Source organism: Mastigoproctus giganteus, chromosome 5, assembly GCF_048544385.1.
Source record: "Mastigoproctus giganteus isolate SK-2022 chromosome 5, ASM4854438v1, whole genome shotgun sequence".
Taxonomy (NCBI): Eukaryota; Metazoa; Arthropoda; class Arachnida; order Uropygi; family Thelyphonidae; genus Mastigoproctus; species Mastigoproctus giganteus.
Window position 1 is genome coordinate 68729939 of NC_143579.1, and position 16338 is coordinate 68746276.

General features: G+C 37.2%; 1 protein-coding gene across 1 annotated transcript in view; it reads left to right on the top strand.

The window, feature by feature from the left end:
• Tmem18 (transmembrane protein 18) overlaps nucleotides 1-16338 on the top strand; it is a 122782-nt gene that overhangs the window by 85169 nt on the left and 21275 nt on the right. The window lies entirely within an intron of this gene.

Consider the following 16338-nt stretch of genomic DNA (forward strand, 5'->3'; position numbering starts at 1 on the left):
TATATTGCTTCTTTACCTAATATTTTAAATTTGCATCATTGAAAAGATTAATACAATATTTTTACTCTTATTCAAACAAGGGTAGCCAACTTTTTTTACTTTTTGTAAAATATGATATAAACACACAACTCTTAATATCTTTTGTGTATATGTTAGCTTGTATAAAAGTTAGTAAATTAACCTTCCACTATCAGAGTGAACTGTTATAACAAAGTATGCAACTTTGTTTTTGGCTATGAGCCAAAACATAAAATCTTGGTCATGGGCTGCATAGGTTGTTGCCGCAAGACCGGTTTCTGACCACTAATTATGTATTTTTTTAAATAAATTTAATTTTTGTTATGTATATTTGTTTATATTTAATGTTTTTTTTTTTACATTTAATAATTAAATATGAAAAATTCCCTAGTTATTACTTAATGCTAATAACATTGTCAAATTTTGAGGAAGTTACATGAAACATAAGACAGCAATAAAGAGAAATCTAATATAATTAAAAAATAGATATTTTCAAAAGTCACTGTGAAACTATTTTGAGACATGTTAGTTTTAAATTTGGGGGTGCGTAACACTTGCAGGCTGCCTACATGGCTATGTGCTGTACAGTGTGAAGGAGCAGACTGCTTGCAGGCCATGGATTGGACACCCCTGTGCTATAATATAAGCACTGATGAAGGAATGAAAATTGGCCAAATTATAAAAGGTAATAGCACAAAATAGTTTTGAATCTGATTGAAAAAAAAAAAAATCTTTTTTTTTGGTCAATATGATGCTTTGTTAGATAACATTAAATTAATCATAAAGATAGTACTATTATTTTCCTTTTTTCTGTAATTTGCCTGTTAATTTTCATTTGTGCATGCCAATTTTCACATACCATCCTTTAAAAGTTTGTAACACAGCTGCATGAATGCTTCTGAATAACATATCCCCACTTCCCCCACCTCTGGTCACTAATATAAGGACTACATTAAAATAAACTCTCATTCTTAATTGAAGTTGCTAGCTTTTTTAAAAGACTAAAAAAAACCAAAAAAACCAGCTTTTTGGTAATTATCCCACTCTTCCAATTTCTTTCCTAAAATTATAATTCAAATACATATGAACAAAGGTGATGCAAGGGTTTTTGCCAATATCGCTATGGATACCTGAGGGATTCAGGGAAATTGTTTACTAGTATTAGTATTTGCAATGGCCACAACTCGCTGGCTAAAATAAAACTTCTTGCAATCCAATCTAAACATTCCCCCCCCCCCCAACTTGAAATTATGACCCCTAGTTCTAGAATCATTTACAACCGTGAAAATTTCGTCCTTCTTCATTTTACTTATGCCTCTCAGAGTCTTAAACACCTCAATCAAGTCTCCTGTAAGGTGCCTAGTTTCCAAGCTCTGCAACCCACATATTCAAAGTCTTTCCTCGTATGGATGCCCTTTTGCCGATCTCACGAGGCGAGTTACCCAACTTTTGAACTTTTCAAGAAGCACAATGTTTTTCTTTAGGTGCAGTCTCCATGCTTGACACAGTATTCCAAGTGTGGTCTAACAATAGCCTTATATAATGGGATTATGATATCCTTATCTCTACTAGCAATTGTTCTATAAATCATTGATAGGACACCATGGGCCTTTCTTGCAACCTGTCTGCAATGCTCGGAGAACTTCCTGTCTGCAATGCTCGGAGAACTTCCTGTCTGCAATGCTCGGAGAACTTCATGTCTGACTGTATCGTAACACCAAAGTCCCTTTCAACTCCACCACATGTATAAGTTATTATGGAGTTACTGTTCCCCAGGTGTAATACTTTGCACTTTGCTGGATTAAAGCATAGCGGCCATTTTTCTGACCATCCCTGAAGTCTATCTGGGTCACTCTGAAGAAGCTCTGCTTGGTGGTGATTGTTAACTATTCTACCAATCTTTACATCATCTGCAAATTTAGACATCATGCCCTCTATCTTTTCATCGATGTCATTTATGAAAATCAAAAACAACAGTGGTCCTAATACTGATCCTTGGGGAAACCCCACTTCTTACATCAATCCAATCTGAGGAATAGCAATTTATTACAACCCTGTGCCCTAAAGCCATCTAGCTATCCATCTAAGAATTTTTCCTCTAATTCCAACCTGTTCCAGCTTATAAAGTAACCGCTCATATGGGACTGAGTCAAATGCTTTGCTGAAATCCAAATAAACAATGTCAAAATTATTCCCTGAGTCCAGCTCTTGAGTGACCTTGTCAGAATAGCTAACCAGATTAGCTAAACATGATTTTCTCTTTTTAAAACCATGCTGAGTATCCTTCAGAATTCCATTGAATTCCACCTTTGATCATTGTCTCCATGATTTTCTCTGCTACTGACATTAGACTGACCAGCCAGTAATTTCCCACTTCACTCTTAGAACCGCCTTTATGTACTGAAGATACATTGGCACTTTTCCAATCCAGCGGAATCACTCGCGAGTCCAGTGATGCTCTCATAATTATCCTTATTGGTTCAATGTACTCACTTGTTGCATCCCTTAAGACAGGGGTCCCCAAACTTTTAGAGAAGCAGTCCACATATGAATTTTTGGAATATTTGGCAGGCTGGAGAAAATTCCTAATGACTGAAAACTACATTCTCTGTATAACTTTAGTATTATGCAGAGAAAAAAATTTTATACCTAGCTATATCTACAGATTCAAAAATAAATCGATGGATATGTAATATAAAATATACCAGTTTGTTTATATCAAATTTTAATTATTACTTATTCATTGTACTAATCACAAAAATACAGTTAGTAATACAACTAAATTATAATTATTGCGATGATTGTGGTTGTAGAGTGCAGCTAAGTTTCATAATATTAGGTTTTAAAGTACCAGTTCCGATTCTTAAAAAGTTGTGTAAATGCGGGTCAGTTCCATGATCGTATTTTTGATTTTACATATTTCATTTTTGAAAAGGTGTGCTCACATATACATGTACTTCCAAAAATTGATGTAACCTTTCTTGCAAAATTTTTAATTTTTGGAAAATCTGACTCAGATAATGTTGAATAAAAATTGAATTAGATTTTCATTTTTAAATATTGTCTTCAGTGCATCATTAGATTGAAGATCTACTAACTCTAATTGCCAATTCTCATCAACATCGTTGACACATATGTTAAATGGATTTTGAAAAAGTTCAAACGCCTTTGAATTATTTTTAAAAGCAGAAAATCTAGCCACGCAAAATTTTCCTGCAACAAACTAACATTTTGAACAAAATTTTCAAATGATTTTCAAAATTTGCCTAGTTGCAAATTTTCAGTGAAAAAATTGCAACTAGGCATATTTTTAGATAAATTATTGCATCATGGAAAATGTGAAAAATTATTCTGAAGTTGTTGACTTTTAAATAACTCCAATTTTGTTTCAAATGCTTTGACATTATAATACAATTCATTGACAAGTTTGTCTTGTCCTAGTAGTTTCATATTAAGAAAAAATAGGTGTTCACATATATCTGTTAAAAAGGCAAGGTTCCGCAACCGTTTGAGATTGAGAGTTCCGGAACAGGTTTCAATTTTTCATTCATAAATAGATCTCTTTCGATCCTAAGTTGAAAAAATTGCTTCAAAACATTACCATGACTCAACCATTGTAATTCAGTGTAGTACAACAAGCGGTGCCTCCATAGCCAGGTGGGAAGGAGCAGCAGTGCGTAGCACACACTTCTTGATTAGACCGGGGTTCGAGCCCGTCACCACCAAATACGGAGGATGTGGAAAGGTCAGGGAATGACCACTGCATATCCCGGAGCAATATGGCCTTAGTTGCTAATGCTCCTAAAAACCAAAAATAACAAATAGTAGTACAACAAATCACTGTATTCAGCCTCAACAGTTTCAAGAAAATTTTTGAACTGCTGATGATTCAAACCAGTCTTGCAAATGACTGAATCTATGCCCAAAAATTTTTCACACAAAGATTGCTTGTGAATTATACAATGAAATTGCATTGGTTTTTCAATATTTTTACTCTCAAGATATTTATGAAGCGACCAATGAACCCAATTTTAGTACCAACCATACTTTTAGTACCATCTGTCATAACCGCTGATAACAAATCCCAATTAAATTTGAAGCTGTCAATTGCTTCTGACACACTCAAAATTATATTTTCACCTGTTGTATCTTTCAAGCTTTTTAATGCAACTAGCTCTTCAGTTAATACAAAATTTTGATATACACCTCGGATATAAATTAGTAATCGAACTGTATGGTATGTATCTTCACTCATCAATTTAAAAATGCGTGAATTCACAAACTTTTACTGTGAGTTCATTTTGAACATCGGCTCCAAAATCTTCAGTTCTTCTTTTTACAGTTGATGAAGATAAACTTACAGATGCAAAATTCTTTACTTTCTCAGGACATATTTCTTCTGCAATTGCCAAACAAATTTGTTTTACAAATTCTCCATCCGTAAAGATGGAGAGTCTCCAGGGTTTCTCCTATATACCACTGTAGCATCTGAAAAGGCAAAAGGCCAAGGCCGGCAAGTGTGTGTATGTAGGTGTGTAAGTATGTGTGGTATGTTGAGTGTTGAGTGCCAACACCTGGCAACTTTGCAGCCAAGGAGCAGGGGAACCAGGTCCAGGCTCCCAATCTTGGCCATGAGGAGGTGCACCAGGGGCAACTTTATTACCAGAGACAAGAGACACTGAGGTTATCAGGCAAGCCTGGGAGCACCAAGATGTTTACGGAAAGGAAGTGGAGATAAGAATGAGAAGTATGGGGATTGGAAGGAAAGGGAAGGGAAAGTTGGATAGAAGATAAGGGGAAGAAGAAATAGACATTCCCTGAAATAGAATAGAAAAGTTTACAATAGTAAACAGAAATAGTGTATACTGAACTATATTCTATTTCATTTAAACTCTAATCTAAAGATACTTAGACATATTTGAATAGAACTGCAAAGCTAGCAACCAAACAGAATCAATGAAAATTATATGCAAGCCTAAAATTATGTACAAGTCTACAGCCTATAGGCAGGAAGTAACGTTAACAGTCAAATGTCTCCAAAAGAAAAATAAATGTCAATAGCAAGAAAACAATGTTTTTGACACTATCTTCTAGAACGACGTTTCCTGAAAGTTAATACCTTTGGTCTCGTACGTAGTCATTAAAATTCAATATCTATAATGACTACGTACGTACATACATAGTCATTAAAATTCAATATCTATAATGTATATCATTAACAGGACTTATTTTCCTGCAAAGACATAACCTCTCATAAACACAAGATTTAATTTTCAACAACAGTTCTTATGAACAACTTACAATAAAAGATTCGGCACCTCCGTAGCCAGGTGGGAAGGAGCAGCAGTGTGTACCACACACTTCTTGATTAGTCGGGGTTCGAGCCTGTCACCACCAAATACGGAGGATGCAGAAAGGTCAGGGAATGACTACCGCATATTCCGGAGCAATATGGCCCTAGTTGCTAATGCTCCTAAAAACCAAACAACAGCAACAATAACAATAAAAGACTCAGTGAAACTCAGAGCCAAGAAAACCTTATAAACTCTTTGGTGTAACACCTCATTAAGGATTAACATTTACAATGCATTTTCATTTTCATCTCCTAAACATGCTATCAGCAAAATCAGAAAAATACAAGAAATTCTCTGAAAATCAGAGAAATACAAGAAATTAACTGCTTAGTGTATTCAAAAACATTAGGAATAAAACTATATGTAACCCTGCCCAAAAGAGCAGCATTCCATTCCAATTGCCCATTTTCTCATAAACTCAGATCTTAATCTAGCAACATCCTCCTTTTCAGATAAATCCATGTTCAATGTATAGTTACCAATATTAGCTGGGGGATCCCTTCTTTGGTAATATAATAGATACTGCAGTATTATTTAATAATAAATAGGTATTCAGCCATTCAGAACCTGCAGAGCAATGGTAGAAACAGTTCTACATGCTCTGGAGGTGGCAAGAAGGAAAAAATGCTGAGATTGGATATTTTTTCATCATTCTATTCACCACCCTAAAACCCCATGCACCTGCCGCATAGCATATGACAGGCAAAAATGAACTTTTATAGTGTAGCTTTAATGTACTTGATTTTATACCCCAAACATTTTTACTAATTTTAAGTAAAAAAAAAAAAAAAAAAAAAAAAAAGTATTTTCCTTGTTAAAGCCTTAATTTTGTTCAAAATATACTTTACATGTTGAATGAAAGAGACTTTATGATCGAACATTACTCCAAGATATTTATATGTTCTTTCTAGTTTGATGCTTTGATTATTAAGTTTAACTACAGGTGGTCTGTTTACATTTAAGTTGCCCTTAAGAAGCTGTTTCATTTTGGGAACAGAAATAACTAATTTGTGCACATTTCACCATGAGTTAAGGTCATCCAAGATGTTATTTGATTTTTGTTCTAGCTGTAATCTTGAGATTCCCATAATCAAACCGGCCAGGTCATCTGCATAGGCAATTGTACGGACAACGCCATGACCAGAAGCTAGCCCCCCATCAAGGACCCATGTTCCAACATATTGGACCAAGTATGGATCCTTGAGGGAAGCCACAAGTAATCGGTCTCGTAACCAAGAAAGTGCCCGAGGAGACGACAAGGTTTTTTTTGTTGAAATAATCTGTAGCCAACCGGTACAAAGGAGCTGAGACCCTGGCCTCCCGGAACCTCGCTGGGACACTGCCACCACAGGGTATCAAAGGCTCCTTTCAAGTCCACAAAAAGACCAAGGATATATTTAGAATTTGAAGAAGAAACAGTATTTATTGCTCTACTGATTGTGTCTGTAGTACACCTGCCCTTAGTGAAACCAAATTGAAAAGGAACAGGTAGGTTTCTGGAAGTATAATACTTTTAAAATCTTGATACAATTAGCTTCTCTAGCACTTTCCCTAAAATGGGGAGAAGCATGATGTGGCGATATGATGTTGGTGCTTCTGCAGGTATGTTCGAAGATTTTAGCAAAATTTAATGACAGGGTCAAGATTAACAGATTATTTTAACAATGTTTCAAAGAATAGCTTTGAGTGGAAATAACAGAATTAATATTAGCATTAGCATTAGTAGAGGCATTTCATGCAAGAAAGCAAGCTTATGCAGCATCAGCCAAAAAAAAAAATAATAATAAAATAAATAAATAAATAAAAAATAACCACTTCCACTTCACCCCTCTGTTCGTTCGAAATACCTGTCCAGCTGAGCCTTAAACTTATTTAGGCTATTAACTTCCACGACAAGGGATGGAAGTCTGTTCCATCAACCAACCACCCGCTGGCTAAAGGCAAATTTCCTCACGTCTATCCTACATCTGTCCTTCCTCAATTTGAATTTATGCCCTCTCAGGTGATTATTCTGAGCAAGAGGAAGAATCCCATCAGCATTGAGCATGCTCAAACCATTCAAGGCTTTATACACCTCTATCAGATCACCTCGCTGGTGCCTAGTCTCCATCTAACAAGACTAAGCTGACGACACAAAGGCGTCAACACTATTAATCAACCGACAAATGTTAAAATAATCTGTAAAATGTGTTTTTCATAAATTTTATTGTGATCTAATATAAACATTAATTTTTACGATTTAATTGAAATATCTGCGGGCCAGATAAAATTCTTTCACAGGCCGTAGTTTGAGAACCCCTGCCTTCAGATTATAGGGTCTATGCCTTCAAACCCAGGAGCCTTACTGGCCTGTAGGCTTAGAAGTTTTTTCATTTAATAAACATGAAGTTTCAACAACAACATCATTGATTACATTTTTTTCAACTTCATTTCCATAATTTCTCATTGACACAAAGGGTTTTCCTTCTATAATGCAAAGTAAATGTCGAGATCATCTGCAACTTCAGCTGGGGTATCTAATACTATCCCACGCCCATTATATTAGGATCCGATCTGGTTTGTCCTTCTCTTTGCATGTATGTGAAGAATTCCTTATCCCCACTCTTTGTTCTCTTTGCAAGCAATTTCTCATAATCTGCTTCTGCCAGCCTAACCTTTTCTGTGGCACTATTACAGATCAATTTGTAGCTGTTATAGGCTTCAGTACTTTTTATTGCTCTGTAACTTTTCCATGCTATCTTTTTCTGCTCAAGTAATATGGCAACTTCCTTATTCATCCAACTTGGTGGCACCTCCGTAGCCAGGTGGGCAGGAGCAGCAGTGCGTAGCACACGCTTCTTGATTGGACCGGGGTTCGAGCCCGTCACCACCAAATACGGAGGATGCGGAAAGGTCAGGGAATGACCACCGCATATCTCCGGAGCAATATGGCCTTAGTTGCTAATGCTCCTAAAAACCAAACAACAACAACATCCAACTTGGAATCTTCCTCGTGGAGTATTTTTTTAATGTTATATACCTGTGTGCCGCAGCGTATTAGTGTACCACTAGTATGCTTCAAGTGTGCCGCCGAAAGTGCAAATTAAAAAAAAAAAATTATTAAATCCTAGTTTTATAATAAAAATTAAGGTTACACTCCAGATTATGGGTACACCTTCGGCGGAAGTGGCTTCTTTTGCTTGAATCTTATTTAGTGTGTTTAACCCCACCTTGCCGCTGTTTTAAAATTGGAAACTCATTTTCCAATTTTTAAAAAAGAGGCAAGTTTAGCCAATATTAAAATTGTGAGCTAGTCTTTACAATCTAGTACCCCTTCTGATCGATCATTACAAGTAGAAGTGATTGACATGCCTTGCCTGCTATGGTTAGTCTTAGGGTGGTTATCCCCACCTTTCCTCTGTTTTAAAATTGGAAAAATAACTTCCCATTTGTGAATATACAAATATAGTAGTGATTGTAACATGTGGTATGCCAAAAAATATTAGCATCTTTAAAAGTGTGCAGCAAAATTTTAGCGTCTTTAAAAGTGTGCCGCAGCAACAAAAAGGTTGAGAAACACTGGCATATAAGCACTCAAGGCTTCTCTGATTGATGTTTTAAAGATATATGATAATTCAGTTATATTCACTCTCTGTGCAATATCTACCCAGTTAATAGAGGCCATGTAGCACCTTACAGCATCGTAATTTCCTTTTCTGAAATTGTAACTCATTCCTTTGCTTTTAACTAGTACTACCTCTCTCTTCATCGTCCACCGTAGAATTCCATGATCACTTTCTGCTACTGGTTCCTGGACGGTCAGCCCTATTATGTGATCTGGTTTATGCATGATGATGAGGTCTAGAGTATTCTTTTCCCTAGTACTTTCACTGACATGATACAAATAACAATCATCTAGTTGATTTAAAAATCTTGTCCCCCATGTGGAGCTTCCTTCCCATTTGCTCCAATCAGAGGCAAATTGAAATCGCCCATAATAAGACATTCACTCTTACTTGCCCATTCCATTTGCATGTAGCTGCTCTCATCATAATCTTCACAATCACCTGGCCTGTAGATTACTCCCACTCTTATTATACCTTTGCTTCCAACTATTTCACACCATACAGATTCTATACTAGCATGCGAAACGTCTGCATCTGGGAAAGCTTCCATCCTGCTCAGGCTGCTTTTGATAAGAACATGACCCCTACCAACCGTTCTATCTTCCTAACTACATTATACATACCGTACTGAAACTCTTTGTCTCCTATCTCCGGATAGCACCACGTTTCTGTAAGCCCTATTGTGTCAGCGTTATTTGTCCTAACCAGCCGTTCGAATTCACTCATTTTATAGACGACACTTCTGACATTACTGTATAAACAATTAAGACTTAGAGTTCTTGTATAGTTAACTACCCTGACACACCCCTTAAAGTTATTTAAGCTCGTTTCCCTTTTCCATTAGCTACCCACCCATTTGAAACATTACCGCCCTGAGAACATTTTGCTAATATGTTCTTTTGCGATAACAAACAAGAACTCTTGAGGTATGTGCAAGCATTACTTTGACCAATATTATTAAATAAATGCATATCTATATTACCTTTGTCCCCCCAAACTAGCAGTTCCCTGAACCTTTAAAGTATCCTCAATAATACTGGCAAAACTCTTGCACCACATTTGTTTAAATGGGTCCTGTCTCTACAAAACAGATTCCTTCTACCTACAAGTGAGAGAAATTTCCTTCCAAAAGCCTTGCACAGTCCAAGTCTTGAGTTAATCCATAAAGCTTTCAGCATATAAACCCTCCTGTCATGTCTGGGCAGAATGACACATAGACATTGTCACATAACTTTCTGGTGTTTCTTCAGCATGGTCCTATATTTGTCTAACAAATTGTCAGATTGTATCATTAGTCCCTACATGAATAATAATATTCTCTTTACCCCCCCTTAAAATCTGACAGTCTGTTGGTGACATCATTAATAGTTGCTTCTGGCAGACATGCCCTGGCTGTAGTGCACCTATCCTTATTACAAAAAATGTTTTCCGTTTCCCTGACAATGGAGTCTCCTAATTGAACTAAGTCCTTTTGAACCAGAGTAGTTTGTACTTGGTTATTCTGTTCCGGTGCCCGAATTGGGAGTACAGTCAGTCCTCATATAGCACGATAGTTGTGTTCCTAGAAACCCTTGTGCAATGCAAAATCGTGCAATACAAACAACAGGCCCTATGGGAAAAATAGGGTTAGGTGCCGACCACCCAAGATTGAACACACATTTGTAACCAAAACATTACCAAACACAATAAATTATCATAATAAAATATTTACATATTTTATTACGACTATTAGGTAAGAAAATATTGCTAATGCTTTTGCTTCTATCGTAAGCAAACTTGTTTTTTGTTTTATTTTCTATCCAAACAGATGACAGCCGTTCCATCTCTTCCAATTCTTTGTGTCTTAATCTAATGGATTTTAATTACACTTTGAGTTGTTCCTGCTATGAAAGTTGTTTTTATTTTCTCTGCATTCTTTGTTTTTTTTTTTTTTTTTTTTTTTTGATTTGGTAGTTGTTGGCGCCTCGGCTTCTGTGGCCATATTGCACCTCCCAAGGTTTTTGCAGTACTTTGATCCAAGCCCGAGGCGGGAATCGAACCCGCGACCTTTGGGTTGCCGGGCAGGTACTTTACCCACTCGGCTAGCCCGGTCGGCACATTCTTTGTAATTCTCGGCGTTGCCTCATTTAGGCCTGTAGCACGTGCAATATCAAATGGTCTTTCATTTTGCTCAAAGTGTTTCACAATTTCATATTTTTTCTCTGTCGACAGAGGTGGATTGGCCATAAGCCTTACCGGGGAAACCCCTGAGGCCGGTGTGATTTTGACCATAAACGCTAGTATGAGGCCACTACAGATTTTCCCGGGTAAGAATTTTTGACCCAGTCTGCCTCTGTTTATCGATATTGCTTTTCTTTTTCTCTCTGAATCTGTAGTAGTGTCTTCACCAGGACGCTTCCTTTTCACACCTTTTAAGTATTTTACTCATTTTTAGGTAATAAAGCACAATTACAAAATGAGGAGGCACGCTTGATACACATAAACAAAGCTGCGTGCATGTAGCAACTGAATAAACAACACCGTAAAGGCAGAGGCACACTATGAACACCTCACTGGCTCACATTTTACTAAAGCACATTTCTGGGGGTTACTACCATAAAGCAATAAAAACAATTTCCAGTTGTGTTCCTGCTAGTGGATCCGTTATAAACTGGTAGTAAACTCGATCTAATCGCATTTGCGATAATCCCAATAGCTGAAATTGTGTGGATTTTTACGCTATTAGAGTGAAATGTGTTTCCCCCTCACTGATATAAAAAACAAAAATACATTTTCAGAATCTTCTCTTCATTCCTATCGGGTTGCGTTCAGTTGGGGTGATTCCGCATTCGACTGCCATTTCTTGTAAACACAAAGGCGAATCGTGCATAAGCAAATTTGGTTCATGTTATATACGATATCATTCCCTTATTTATGAATCGTGTACGATCGAATTCGTGTAGTGTAAACACGTGTTATACGAGGATTGACTGTACATCACTTTGTACGTTACTAATCTTGAGTCCCTGGTGAGCTCCCAGTGAGGGCAACCACCCATTTTTTCAGTGACTCAAATTGTTCTATCAGTGCACCAAATTTTAAATTTGAGATCAGTACATTCCTTACAATGGTGAGAAAGAAAAGAATCACCAGGTGAGCTATGATTATCTAGGTCGACCTTGGAATACATGCCAAGGTTCTGCAAAAGATAAAATCATGACTCACCCAGAAAACAGCATCAAGTGTTCATGGCAGATCTGTAACAACCATTGTACAATTTACTAAATATTAATTGAAAAACTTTCAAACAATTATATTTATAATATTTAAAAAAATCAAACTATTACAGGAAAAAAAACTTATCAAAATAAACTTTACAATATACTAAATAACCTCTCAATCCTGCTTTAATCCCTTATCTATACTTCTTTGCTATTGCTATGAAGAGCTCAACAAGGCATGTCTGCTCACCACGAATGCCAACAGTTAGTGGGATAGTAATATACATATGAGTTTTTCTGAATGATATGGGCCAGAGTAACACATACATATGTCTCAAAAGTTCATGTGTGCTGCCACAACAGCCATTTTTAGCAAGTTGGGTCGAGTGTAGCAATGTTTCACCCGCTAAGTTTGGAAATAAGCTTAAATAGCTGCAAGGGGTAAAAGGATATTAAACTATACACAAACACTTAGTCTTAATATTAACATATACCCAGTATATGTTAATATCAGGAGTGTCATTGATAAAATGAGTGGATTCAGTGAATTCAAACCCCCGGTTAGGACAACATAATAGGGCTACTGAAACAGTATTAACCAGAAATATAGATTTATGAGTTTCACTATGGCATGTATATAGTATTTAGGGAGGAGCGATAAGATAGAATGGGTGGGGGGTCATGCTTATCAAAAGCAGATTGAACGTCGTGCCTAAGGTGCTTTTGATCAGAAGCATTCCCCCGATTCAGAACTTTTGAATGCCACCATAGGATCTGTGTGGTGTTAAGTGGCTAGATGCAAAGGTAGAGTGAGGGCAGAGGGAAAGTATGATGAGTACCTCTATCTCCAGATGGAATGGGCATGCAAGTTTGAATGTTTTATTATGATCAATTTCAATTTGTCCCTTATTAACTAGAGTAAGTAGGAGGGAAACTTGCCATGGAGGAAAAAAGTTTTGGATGATTATTGTTTACATCACCATGTTAGAGAAAATACTAGGAATGAGAATATTTTACGCCTATTCTACCTGATCATTATCCATGAACCATGGGACACACAGTACAGGAAGTGATCATGCAATCCTTAGTGGAAGGTGAAAGAAGGGGTTGCACTTGTTAAGGGTAAAGGCATGGGGTTCAATTTTAGGAAAAGTGACTGACAGTTTAAAATTCTACATGGTCTGTTTGTTTTGTTTGTTTGTTTATTTGGTTTTTAGGAGCATTAGCAACTAAGGCCATATTGCTCCGGGGATATGCGGTGGTCATTCCTTGACCGTTCCGCATCCTCCGTATTTGGTGGTCACGGGCTCGAACCCCGGTCTAATCAAGAAGCGTGTACTATGCACTGCTGCTCCTGCCCACCTGGCTACGGAGGCGCCTACATGGTCTGTTATTTGGACAGACAGTAGAGGGAGGATGAATACTTTGGAATTATAGTATACCTTTAAAGCAATAGTCACAGAAATGTATATATACCATTAAGAAAATATAGCAAATGCCAAGATGGATAAATACAGAACTGGCCAGTCAACTAGAGCAGAAAAAGACAGCATGGGAAATTTATAGAGTGATGAAAAGTACTGAAACCTATAACAGCTATGACTTGATCTGTAATAGTACATCAGAAAAGGATAGGTTGGTAAAGGCTGATCATGAGAAATCACTGGCTAAGAGAGCAAAACATCAACAAGGAGTTATTTTTCCTTGTATGTGAATGCAAAGAAGTAAAAAAAAATCAATTGGACCCTTATGTAATAGGTGAGAAAAAGTCTTAGATAACCCAGCTGATGTTACTAATGCATTAAATAGGTACTTTGCATTAATCTTTACAGATGAAAGACCCTTCATAGTAAGGAGAGGCTGAGCAGTATGAAGTTAGCAATATTAATTGCAGATGTCTTTCTATACATTAAAATAATTTTCCTCCTAGTGATAATTATTCAGCCAATGGGAGAAGAGAGATGCAGGTAGTAGTGGCATGTGATGCAAGAAAGCAAGTGTATGAGCTTATGCAGCATCAGCCAAAAAAAAAAAAAAAAAAATCACACCATTTCCTCCAAATGCCTGTCCAGTTCCTTCTTAAATTTATTCAACCTATCAACTTCCACGACAGATGGAAGTTTGTTCCAATAATTAACCACCCACTGGCTAAAGGCAAATTTCCGCACATCTATTCTACATCTGTCCTTTCTTAATTTGAATTTATGCCCCCTTAGGTTCGTAATCTCAACAAGTGGAAGGATCCCATCAGAATTCAGCAAGCTCAACCCATTCAATGCCTTATACATCTCAATCAGATCACCGTGCAGGTGCCTAGTCTCCAGTCACTGCAATTTGCAGAACTTAAGCTTCTCTTGGTAAGAGGATCCCTTCATTCCCCTCACCATTCTTGTTGCCCTTCTCTGTACATGCTCAAGCAAATCTACATCCTTCCTAAAATGAGGCCTCCAGACCTGTATGCAGTACTCAAGGCGTGGCATGACCATTGCCTTATACAGAAGGACAATCACCTCCTTTTCCCTGCTAGCAAAATTCCTATATATCATTGACAAAACCCCATGACCTGCCCTAGCAGTATTATGTCTGCATTGCTCAGAAAACTTCATATCTGCCTGCACAATTACTCCCAGGTCTTTTTCATTTTCTACCACCTTAAGTGTAGTACCACACAGTTGGTATGTTTCTCTGGGGATACTTCTACCCATATGCAGTACTTTGCATTTGTCAAGGTTAAACTTCAGTTGCCACTTCTTAGCCCATCTGCCCAAATTATCTAGATCCTGTTGCAGTAGCACACTGCCATTACTGTCATTAACAACCCTGCCAACCTTTGTATCATCTGCAAACTTCGACATTAAGCCTGACATACCTTCATCAATATCATTGATAAATATACAAAACAACAGTGGACCCAACACCGAACCCTGTGGAACTCCACTAATGACATTAGTCCATGAAGAGCAGCACCCATTGATTACCATCCTCTGTCTTCTCCCACTTAACCATCCTTTTATCCATTGTAGCAACTTACCCTTAATACCATTCTGCTCCAATTTGTACAATAGTCTTTCATGCGCAACAGTGTCAAAAGCTTTCCTGAAATCCAAATATATGATATCAAAATTATTTTTTGCATCCAGTTCCTTTGTAACCACATCATAATATCCTATCAAATTTGTCAGACAAGACTTTCCCTCAACAAACCCATGCTGTGTCTGAATTATTGCTGCAGTCTTGTCTCGATGATCCTGCAATGCATCTTTAACCAGTGACTCCATTATTTTACCCCGAACAGAAGTTAAACTAACTGGTCTGTAATTACTCGTGTCACCCTTCGATCCCCCTTTGTGAATTGGGGATACATTTGCACATCTCCAGTCCATGGGAACCTCCCCTGAGTCCAAGGATGCTCTCATAATTATGGCTAAGGGTTTGCTTAGTTGCTTTGCTGCTTCCTTTAATATAACTGGATAGATCCAACCCACCCCAGGTGCTTTTCTTGTGTTTAACTTCAACAATTTCTCCTCCACTTTGCTCTCAGTTATTACAAAATCATTAAGTATTCTGCTACAATTTGAAAACCTTCTGCCATTTTCAAACCTTAATAATTCCTCATGTGTGAATGTAGATGCAAAATATTCATTCGGTTTGTTTGCTATCTGAGCAGGATCATTAACAGTCGAACCATTGATGTCAAGTGGAATAATCAGATTCATCCCCTTCCTTTTAGAGTTTATATAAGCAAAGAAATCCTTGCTGTTTTTCTTAGCATCTTTTGCCAAGGATTTCTCGTAATCTGCCTTCACCTGCCAAACCTCTTTTGTGACCTGATTACAGACTAGCTTATATCTGCAATAGGCTTCTGAGTTGCTTGATAATTTATATGCATCCCATGCATTTTTCTTCCCTGTTACGAGTCTCATTAGTTCATTAGATAAACATTTAGGCCTAAACCTTGAACAATATTTCTTAATAGGTATGAAACTTTTAGTAGCAGCCACGATTAATTCCTTGAATGCTTCCCACTTAGAATTTACTGTTGGTAACATCGCCAGTTGATCCCACTGTACAGAATTTAAAAACTTTCTGAGACCACTGTACTCACCCTTTACGGAAGCAAAAACCCTTTCCTTTACCCCTGATGGTAATTAAATCTTTAAG